General features: G+C 42.1%; 1 non-coding gene across 1 annotated transcript; it reads right to left on the reverse strand.

The window, feature by feature from the left end:
* Positions 1 to 8,342: 8,342 nt before the first annotated feature.
* On the reverse strand, positions 8,343 to 8,437 carry TRNAI-GAU (transfer RNA isoleucine (anticodon GAU)). The gene is made up of 2 exons: positions 8,400 to 8,437; positions 8,343 to 8,378 (listed from the first exon to the last, which is right to left on the reverse strand). It is a non-coding gene; the product is annotated as a tRNA-Ile (tRNA).
* Positions 8,438 to 10,498: the final 2,061 nt, after the last annotated feature.

A 10,498-nucleotide genomic window follows, 5' to 3' on the forward strand; every position in this document is an offset into this window, starting at 1 on the left:
CATATTCACTTCCAGACTGTTTTCTACCCATATGCTAACTCTGTTACAATGGGATCATACTATATTAGCCTTTCTGAAGCCTCCCATTTTTGTTTGATATTGCTTAAACATTTTCCAGTAACTCTAGATATATATTACCCTCAATCTTAACTGCAAACTATTTTTTGGCCATACGGTCATTTATTTAAATCACACTAATTAATGGATGACTGCAAGCAGATAGAGCCTAAGAAATTGCCAACCTCTCGGGTGGCACCTGTGGCTCAAGGAGTAGGGCGCTGGCCCCATATACCAGAGGTTGTGGGTTCAAACCTGGCCCCAGCAAAAAAAAAAAAAAAACTGCAAAAAAAAGAAAGAAATTGCCAACCTCTGCTCTCCATAACCCAACAAGTCAGTTATTTTCGAAGCTAAGCCATTTCTAATATTGAAGGTAATCAAGACACTCTACCAGCCTTTTAAAACATCTTCAACCTCTCTCCAGCTCCTGGTTGTCACCTTCTCTTTCTTACCCTTCAGATATTTTTGAAACCTAAATTATTATGTTCCTACCGTCTACTCCCCCATTTACCTTTTCCCACAAATCTCAATTATTCTCTTATTGTGAAGTGCTTCACTGTACATGCCGAACACCCTGAATCGGAACAGTCATGGCCAATGTATTTTAAGGAAAAGCATCAGTATTTTTTCTTCCCTCTCCTTTTCCACAGTTAAGAGAGAGGATATTTCTTTCTAAACCTAGAGCCTCTATAGCTAGCCCTCTAGTTCCTCCCATATTGCCTCCCAGTGGTTGGTAAGCACCTAACAAATGCACTTATTTGCAAAAAAGCTCCCAACTGCATACCTTTAATACAGCTACTACACATGGTACACCATTCGCCTTATTTATTCAAAACAATTCAACAAATATTTTATAATAGATGCTTGAGTCAGCAGGGTGCCTATAAAAGATGCCACCTGACCCATAGCTCAGACTGATTCCTGTTGCTTTTGTTTGGCTATCAATCCCAGATTTTAATTATTTGAATGCTACACCTCAGACAGATCCTTTCGTGTTTTCAGCATGGATGCACTGTTTGGCTGGCTGGCTTCTGATTTCAGTTTCAGCATGAGGCGATGTGGGCTATTCTCAATGGGCTTATTCTCATCTCTACATATACAGGATACCGGCCACAGTGACTCATCCCAGGTACCACCACCAAGCGTCCACGTCCCAACCTGGGGCAGTGTGCACCTGGACACCTCCTTTTGTTCCAGGACAATTGGAATACCTTTTACTACCTACAAAATGCTTTTAGTGCCATATGATAATCAATGTAGTATCAGCTTTGAAGAGTTCTCAGTTGAGTAAAATCAAACTATAAAGTGAATGCACAGATGTAGTCACAATACAGACAAGAATGTATACAGTATTTTTCTGTTCTCTTAGATATGCCTACATAATCGTCTCAACCTTTAATAATGGTCAAAAGATGCTATTAAGCCTCTCCTTTAACTGAGTCTTTCTAATTTCTTCAATTGCTTTTGAGAAAGGTAGCTACTATTCTCTATGTTTCTAGATAAGAAGTTTATATTAGGAAACACCTTCAGGTGCTTTCATTTTCTCTCTCCCTCCCTCCCTCTCTCCCTCCCTCCCTCTCTCCCTTCCTTTCTTTCTTTCTTCCTTCCTTCCATCTTTTTTTTTTTTTTGACAGAGTCTCACTCTGTCCTCCTGGGTAGAGTGCCATGGCATCACAGCTCACAGCAACCTCAAACTCTTGGGCTCAAGTGATACCCCTGCCTTAACCCCTTGAGTAACTGAGATTACAGGCATCCACCACATCATTCAGCTTATTTTTCTATTTTTAATAGAGACAGAGTCTTGCTCTTGCTCAGGCTGGTCTTGAACTCCTGAGCTCATGCAATCTGCCGGACTTGGCCTCCCCACGTGCTAGGATCATAGGCATGAGCTACCACACCTAGCCTGGTGGCTTCATTTTCAACAAAAATTCACACTTTTCGCCTTCTCATTTTGCTTCGATATAGTGGTGCTGGCAAGGAAATCCCTACATTTGTGAACTGGTTCAAAGCCACAATCAACCTGTTCCTGGCAACTAGGCAGTCAACTAATTAGCCTTCAAATGTGAGGAAGACTTCCAGAGATACCTGGACAAGAGCCCCAGCAGCTGGATTATTGGAAGGGAAATAGGGAAGAGCTGAAGGACATGAAAATGCCTTGAACTAAACTGTTCAGGCATGTGTTCTATGAGTGTCTACATGTTTTGAGCAGAAGGCAAGTACACAAATGGGAATAGGTTGTGGGGAGAGAAAGAAAACAAATGCGAGAACATGTTCCAGGGCCACCCTCTGACATAAGATTCTCTGATTGCTTTTTTTTTTTTTTTTGCAATAAATCATACATATCATTAGCTCGCCTATAAATATCTGCGGTCCTTTGGACTACAGCAGAAAGTCTTAATTCTGCAAAGACACATTAAAGTCAGTCTAGTTCGGGTGGCACCTGTGGCTCAAGGAGTAGGGCGCCTGTCCCATGCCGGAGGTGGCGGGTTCAAACCCAGCCCCGGCCAAAAATAGAAAAAAAAAAAAAAAAAACCACAAAGTCAGTCTAGTTCAACACCCTTATTTGATATGTGAAAAAATAGACCCAGAAAGAGTTAGGTGGCTTGACAAAGGACCTCGTCACTGTCAGAACGAGATCTGCTCCTTTAGTTCTTGCTACTTGGGAGGCTTAGCTGGCAGGATCGCTTGAGCCCAGGAGTTCGTGACCAGCATGACGGGTGATACAGCGAGTGAGTCAGTCTCTCTTTCTCTCTCTCTCCACATACGCCCCCCAAAAGCGTAGCTCTGAATGAGGTTTAGTTCTTCTGATATCTAATCTAGTGCAATTTCTCTCAAAAATTCTGCCTCTCAAAGAATCGTATAGCACATGTAATCTGTAGCCTGGTTCAAAAGAAATACAAATTCAAAGATTTTTTTTCTGTTTAAATGTGACTCCTCTGGAAGAAAATCTTTTACCTTCAGGGCGGCGCCTGTGGCTCAGTGAGTAGGGCGCCGGCCCCATATGCCAAGGGTGGTGGGTTCAAACCCAGCCCCGGCCAAACTGCAACAAAAAAATAGCCGGGCGTTGTGGCGGGTGCCTGTAGTCCCAGCTGCTCGGGAGGCTGAGGCAAGAGAATCGCTGAAGCCCAAGAGTTAGAGGTTGCTGTGAGCTGTGTGACGCCACGGCACTCTACCCGAAGGCGGTACAGTGAGACTCTGTCTCTACAAAAAACAAAACAAAACAAAACAAAACAAAACAAAAAAGAAGAAAATCTTTTACCTTCTGAAACTAAAAAGCAGTAAATGACGTTTCACTTGGATCAAGTCGCCAGATAATTCATATTTGCATACAGATATTGCACATATAGTGTAAAAATAAATTTATCTTCCTGTCCTTATTTTAGCTTGATGTTTGAGTTTGGCTCTACTTATCTATATGCATCACTTAGCAGGGAACTCTGGACTTACAGAAGGAATCTACTACGCACTGCAGGCAGTCTGAAGCCATAGCAACCTAGGTCTGTTGAGATGGCACCAAACTCCATACCAAGAACAAAAGAGGCTGTACATATGAACATGTGTCTCCTACCCCATGCCCACCCTGGCAGCTACAGACAAGATGCAGGTCATTAACCTCTTACCGTGTCACCAAATCAGTTTGTGCCTAAAGACTGTTGTATTCTAGAATCTCCTCTATGGATGAATGTGATCAATTATCAACATAGGTAGCCTTAGACAAGAAAAAGGGAGCTACTCCAAAATAGATAACCCTCCCTGGCGTGCCTGCTGCAAGAGAGTCTCACGTCCTTCCTTGACACAGGTATTTTTTTTAGGAGTAAATGGACTCAGGGTTCAATTTTGTAAATGGTGTAGTATACGCCAAACAAATTACAAAAACCATGATACACCTTAGCTGAAGTGCAAGCCGACTGCATCATGGGTTATAGGGACATTTGTAAACTGGTCTGAGCACAGAAGCCTTAAGTATAGCAATGTGTTTATAGAAATACGAATGTTCGGTTGAACAGAAACAAGAGTATAATCTCCTGCCCTTACACATCTCCTTTTTGACTCCCAAACCTGTAGTGCCAGGACCCACTTCCCAAACAGGGAAATGGAATTATTCTTCACTCTCTGGGGGAGCTGCATCCCCCATTCCAAGGGCAGGGTAGGCTGAGCATTTTGAATGCTGGGTGTTTGTATGTCAGCAAACACCTATATTCATTTCAGCTTCTTGAAGCATTTATGAGCATAAGTTAGTCATATTTCAGCTACAATATGGGAGATAAGACAGCCAGGAGATCTCACAGGTAGGTTGTGAGAAATAAATAATGAAAAACCACTTTGCAAAACATGAAGTATGATCTTAATGCTCAATAGCATAAGATACTTTACTTTACCATTAGCCTACTTTATCATAGCTGCCTGGAAGGCAGGCAAAGGCCAGACGTCATCAGCTCAGCCTCCAGTTCCAGATTAGGTCACCGAGCACACAGTAACTTTGGCCACTGCTGTTTCATCTAAAATAAAATCAGGTAATTAAAAATTTTCAGAAACACCCGGTTCTTGAGGTCTCATGACCCCCATCTACTATTCAAAAATAAACTTTGTAGCGAGGTAAAATCTGATTTAATCCATTCATTTCGTCTGGAAAAACATCAGTAACAATGTATTGATCTTTTTCTCTTCATAAAGAAGGCAACTTATTACCAGATGCTGGAGCCTAAGATAGTCTAATAAAGAGGCAGACTACAGTTAGAATTATAAATAAGTAGCCCCAAACTTGTGATTCGTTTTGAAATACTGAAGCCTGGAAACTAACACCATTTTGAAACACTGGTATATAACAGATAATTGAGACTGAACCATGTATACAAGGCTGACACCGTAGAAAAACAGAATAGCACGGGCTCCTAGCTTCTGAAAAACAAGCAAACTGCCTTGAAAAGCTGAAGATACACTGTGAATAATACAGGCACTCTCTTTCCTTTTGGGAATTTATAATCAAGATGAGATGAAAGGTAGGTATGATAGAAGGAATGGACTGAGCCTTCTCTAAAATATTACAGGGAGAACCTGCCACCATTCACAAAAAAAGAAGAAAATATTTCCACTTTAAACAGCTACTCACTGTGAATTGCATGTTTAATGAAATTCATTCATAGAGCTTCCTATGCCTTCTTTTAAAAGCCAAGCTCCTATACATATTCACATATGTTTAAGTATGTTATCATATCTGGATTTTGCTTCAATGATCTTGTGCTCTTAGGAAGAGGGAAAGGGCAGAGATCTAAACCCCAGTAACTACAGACTGATAGTTGTTATAAATGATGGCGACATATAAAGTTTCTTTGTATTACTTTTCAACTTTCATGTGTTTGAATATTTCCACTAGAAGTTTATAAATTGCAGTCTGCTTTAGAGAACAAGCTCAAATGCAGGTCATCATTTGCAGTAAGTGCTGTATCACGCTCACTTTTCTCTCTGGAGAGCAAGAGAAAACCAATACCACACACTGTGTATTGGAAGGTGGACTCAAAGAGAAAGGGTCACAGGCACTGGAGACCTGGCTGTCACCAGACTTGTCACTATCTTGCCAGGACTGCACATGCTAGGATTTAAAAGCATTTGATTTGTGAGAAAAGACCTCAGATCAAGGAGCCCATAAAAGGTTATAAAAGCATCAGGTTATGAGTAGCACAGGCAGCTCCGGAGGCTCTGTGATAGCCCCTGCAAAGACTCACATTCCCGGTCAAAAATGTGTGCCCGAACCATTGCGTGCAAATGACAGCATACAAAGGATAAATAATATCCTGCACTTCTCGCATTTGAGGAAATAAAGATATGTCCCATGCAAGAAATTTGGGACCACCACATCACAACTGTTTCTAGAAGAAACAAAGTAAAAGCAGCTGGTCCTTTCATGCTTTATTTAACTCATTCTTTGTACTGACTCTGAATCTTTCTAACATCAGGGGACAATTAGGCATGAACATATTTGGGGCTCTCTCCTCCAAAATCCAATCCCATCCACCTTCTCTCTTGCTTTTCTCGACTGCAAAGGTTGAAAAGCTAAACATATACTTACCAGGGCATCTTGCAGCTATTGGAGGCCATATGCACAGTCTTTTGTGTGGGTTTCCCTGGTCGAAAGAAGGAGCCACCAGGCCAGCATGGTAAGGAAGGTAGAACTGAATGAATGCCAAAGCATGACTCCCCATGGTGTGGTCGAGCCACTACAGTACAAACAGGATGACCCCCAACAATACCTACTATGAGACAAAGCTATTACACTATTGTTCAGTTGGATTTTCAACCAAATATACTCCTACCAGGTTCAGGAACAGAGTCCATGTCTAAACAGATAAGAACCTCAAAGGGATGTGTGTGCTGGGAAACGTTTAACCAGATCTCTGAAAAGCAAAAAGAAAACACCTAATGTGTATTGTTTATCAGCTTCTGTGGAGTAAAAGCTCCCACTGTGGCCAAGTTCAAGTTACCAACATATGTCACTAAATGTGAGGTTGGGAAGGAATGTCCACAATAACCTCACACCAGTACAAATCACTCCTAGCACATCACTGAATATGTCATACCTAGACTTCCCAGGAAGCCAGACTCAAGCAATTTGCTTAGAAACTGCCAATAACTCCACAGAGAAATGGTATTGGAAAAGGGGGTGGGTGGGACACAGAGAAGAGGGATGGGAAGGAATAGGGAAATGGAAAGGTTGTGAGTTCTTTAAAGCTGGTAGTTACGGCCGGGCGTGGTGGCTCACGCCTGTAGTCCCAGCGCTGTGGGAGGCCGAGGCGGGTGGATTGCCTGAGCTCAGAGGTTCAAAACCCATATGAGTAGCAGTCAGCCAGAGTAAGACCCCGTCTCTACCAACAACATCAAAAACAGCCAACACCACAGGAGAAAGAAGAAAATCAACAAAAAAGGAGTACTTCAAACAAAGAAGAATGAACAAGCACACTGAAATTAAAAAAAAAAAAAAAAGCTGGTAGTTACTTACCAAACTGGAAAACATTCATTTTGACCTGTAGCTTGCCTCAGGGATCAAGAAAAAAAAAAGAACTTTAGAATTCTAAAATATTGACAATTTAGGAAGGGATTGGGTTAATTCACATCTTGAGCTCAGTACTTTGAGGCTGCGGTGAACTGTGATGATGCCGCTGCACTCCAGCCCAGGCAACAACAGAGAAACCCAGTTTCTTTTGTTCTCAAAGGAACAAAAAAAACAATGGTTAGTCTCTGTGCCTGTAGTACAGTGGTTACGTATATACTGAGGCTGGTGGGTTTGAACCCAGCCCAGGCCAGCTAAACAACAATGACAATTGCAACAAAAAATACCTGGGCATTGTGGCAGGCGCCTGTAGTCCCAGCTACTTGGGAGGCTTACGCAAGAGAATCGCTTAAGCCCAAGAGTTGGAGGTTGCTGTGAGCTGTGATGCCACAGCACTCTACCAACTAGTGAGATTCTGTCTCAAAAAGAAAAAAAAAAAAAGGAATGGTTAATGTGAGGACTTACGATGAAAGCAAACACAGTAGCTTCAATAGCTTGTTTTCCTTTTTAATAGAAATCACAAAAAGAAAATAAATAAATCACGCTCTTAAAAATAACAACAAAATCCACAGAGTTAGCATGTGAAAAGTATTATCAATTTTCACATTTATTCCTTAGACTTCATAGTTTTCAATATTAAGAATAACAATTCAGATCCCTGGCACTTCAGTTGCACTTACAGATAATTGCTTATAAAATGAAAAGGGCAAAAAGAAAATTAGAAGCTTCTAAAAGAGGAAACTGAAAATCCTTTAGAGAAGATAATCATTTTCAATAATGGTCATAATTATTGCTAAAGGATTGTCTCTGCTTAGCAAACTTTTCATTTCCTACTTATATTTCTCTCTGATGAACTCCAACTTCTCCCTTAGAATTATTAAAACGATCCCAAATGGAAAAAAATGTATATGTGGCCATGAGAGCACAATCCAAGTGGCTGATATGATTAAATTAAAAATGTCTTATTCCTATCAGATTCAGCAGTGATTTTAGAACCTGATCCCTAGTCTCTTCACCATAGGGCCCCACATGACACCAGTGTGGAGCTTTAGTATGTAAAGATTCGCCTTGACAGTACAACTGCTATCATCCCAACACTTGGGGAGGTGGGCTGCTGAGAAAAGCAAAGTCTTCAAGCGAATAGCTTGCGCTCAAGAGTTTGAGATTGCTGTGAGCTGTGACGCCAAAGGACGCTACTGAGGGTGACATAGTGAAACTCTGTCTCAAACAAAAAACAATGTGCTCCAGGTGAGACTTGAACTCACGACCTCAGCATGACTGCACTTCCATTATGTCTTATCAGTACCACGCGCTAACCGATCGCGCCACTGGAGCTCTGGTCATCTGATTGGTCAGCAGAATACTTCAGTTATTTATAGCCACGTGATCTCACTGGACAGCTCCGCCTTGTGCTCCATATGCAAATAAAAATTAAAATAAAAAACTAGCAGACGTTGTGGCGCGGCCTGTAGTCCCAGCTACTTGGGAGGCTGAGGCAAGAAAATCGCTTAAGCCCAAGAGTTTAAGGTTGCTGTGAGCTGTTGATGCCAAGGCCCTCTACCGAGGGCGACATAATGAAACGCTGTCTCAAAATAAATAAATAAATAATAATAATGAGGAGTGAAGGAGAAGCAAGAATAGAGGCAATTTAAAATGTGATGATTTAAACGGTCTATGAAGCTAGTGAATGATGCCCCATGATCATATCAATGTACACGGCTATGATTTAATAAAAAAAAAAAAAAGAAAGAAAAGAAAATGTGATGATTTGGCGACAGGCAATCTTGGGGATGCTTCTGATTGGAGGGTGCCAATAAATGGAGAAATTTTGGAGACCGAAGGAGGTGAGAGTAGTTGGGCTATGAGAGATGGGAGGAGCCAATCCAAAGCAAAGTGGTCTATGATGTAATGAACCAGGCTGCTGCATACGGACAGGCTGAAGAACAATGGGCTTGAGATTGTTTTTTTAAGACAGAGTATCACTATGTCACCCTCGGCAGAGTGCGGTGGCATCAACAGCTCACAGCAACCTCAAACTCTTGGGCTTAAGCGATTCTCTTGCCTCAGCCTCCCAAGTAGCCGGAACTACAGGCGTCCACCACAACACCCGGCTTTTTGTCATTGTTGTTGTTGTAGTTGTCATTGATGTTTGGCAGGTCCTGGCTGGGTTCGAACCCACCAGCCCTGGTGTATGTGGCTGGTGCCCTTGTACCTGAGCTACAGGCGCCGAGCCAGGGTTTGCGATTTTTATTGGAGAGCAGAAAATATCTGCCTCAAAACCACACAGAGACTTATCCTTGTGGGCATGCCTCTGGGTGTTTTGCTGCCACATTAAGCCTTCTGGGTAAACCATGGCGAAAGGCTACCAACCGTGCACGGAGACCAGAGGACATACTGAGGCCTAAGCCGTCTCAGAAGCTGCTTGTTCCCATGACACCCATGGCCCTGGAGCAGTAGTCAAATCTCAGGTGTAGAAAGTGATGGTTGCATCAGGCTGGCTTCTGGTACTTTCATGACCAGCAGCATTAGGAAATGCATATCAGTGAACATTTTCTGCACCAAAAAGACCAGAAGGACAGGGAGTGGCAGGTTAGTATGAAAACTCTCAACATCTTTCTTTTCTCAGTAGGGCCTTAAAGCCTAAGCTTTGCAGAGGAGCTAGCCCCATCATCTGTTTGGGAGCATCCACAACTGTCGGATGAACATATGTATACCTCGATTGTGGAGTTTTAGGAGAAGTAAAGATTCTGTGGGGTAGAAAAAGAAGGGATCAAGTATTTTAGGCAAGGTTATGAGGGGACCTAGTCACTTTCTAGTATTTGGGGAATATGTTTCTGAAAACATGCAACTATTAAGCCTTGCACATTACAGATGGATCCAAAGTGGAGAAATATGCCTTTTTTTCTTTTTTTTTTTATTGTTGGGATTCATTGAGGGTACAATAAGCCAGGTTACACTGATTGCAATTGTTAGGTAAAGTCCCTCTTGCAATCATGTCTTGCCCCCATAAAGTGTGGGTCAGAAAACTGAGGCTCAGAATTTACTAGCTCAATAGTCAAACAGTATTCTGATTCAAATAGGATAATGTATTGATTATCTTGAAGCGAGGAGGCTGTGCCAGTTATCAATGTATTATCTCTTAGCTCCAAATTGATCCGTTAATACATATTCTCTGATAACGGACAAGATTCACTTAAAACATTTCTCCTGGACAGCGTGTACTGTAAATATTGAGCTTTACCAGTAGAGGGCGATGGAGGGACATCGCGGGAGGAAGGGGCTCTGCTGTTTCTCGCAGCTGGGAGTGGAGATGAAGTTTGGGGAAGACGTATGGGGATCCAAAACTTGGAACGGGGAATGTGCACGGACTGTGAAAATAATGCAGGCATATGTGAA

Source organism: Nycticebus coucang, chromosome X (genome assembly GCF_027406575.1).
Source record: "Nycticebus coucang isolate mNycCou1 chromosome X, mNycCou1.pri, whole genome shotgun sequence".
NCBI lineage: Eukaryota > Metazoa > Chordata > Mammalia > Primates > Lorisidae > Nycticebus > Nycticebus coucang.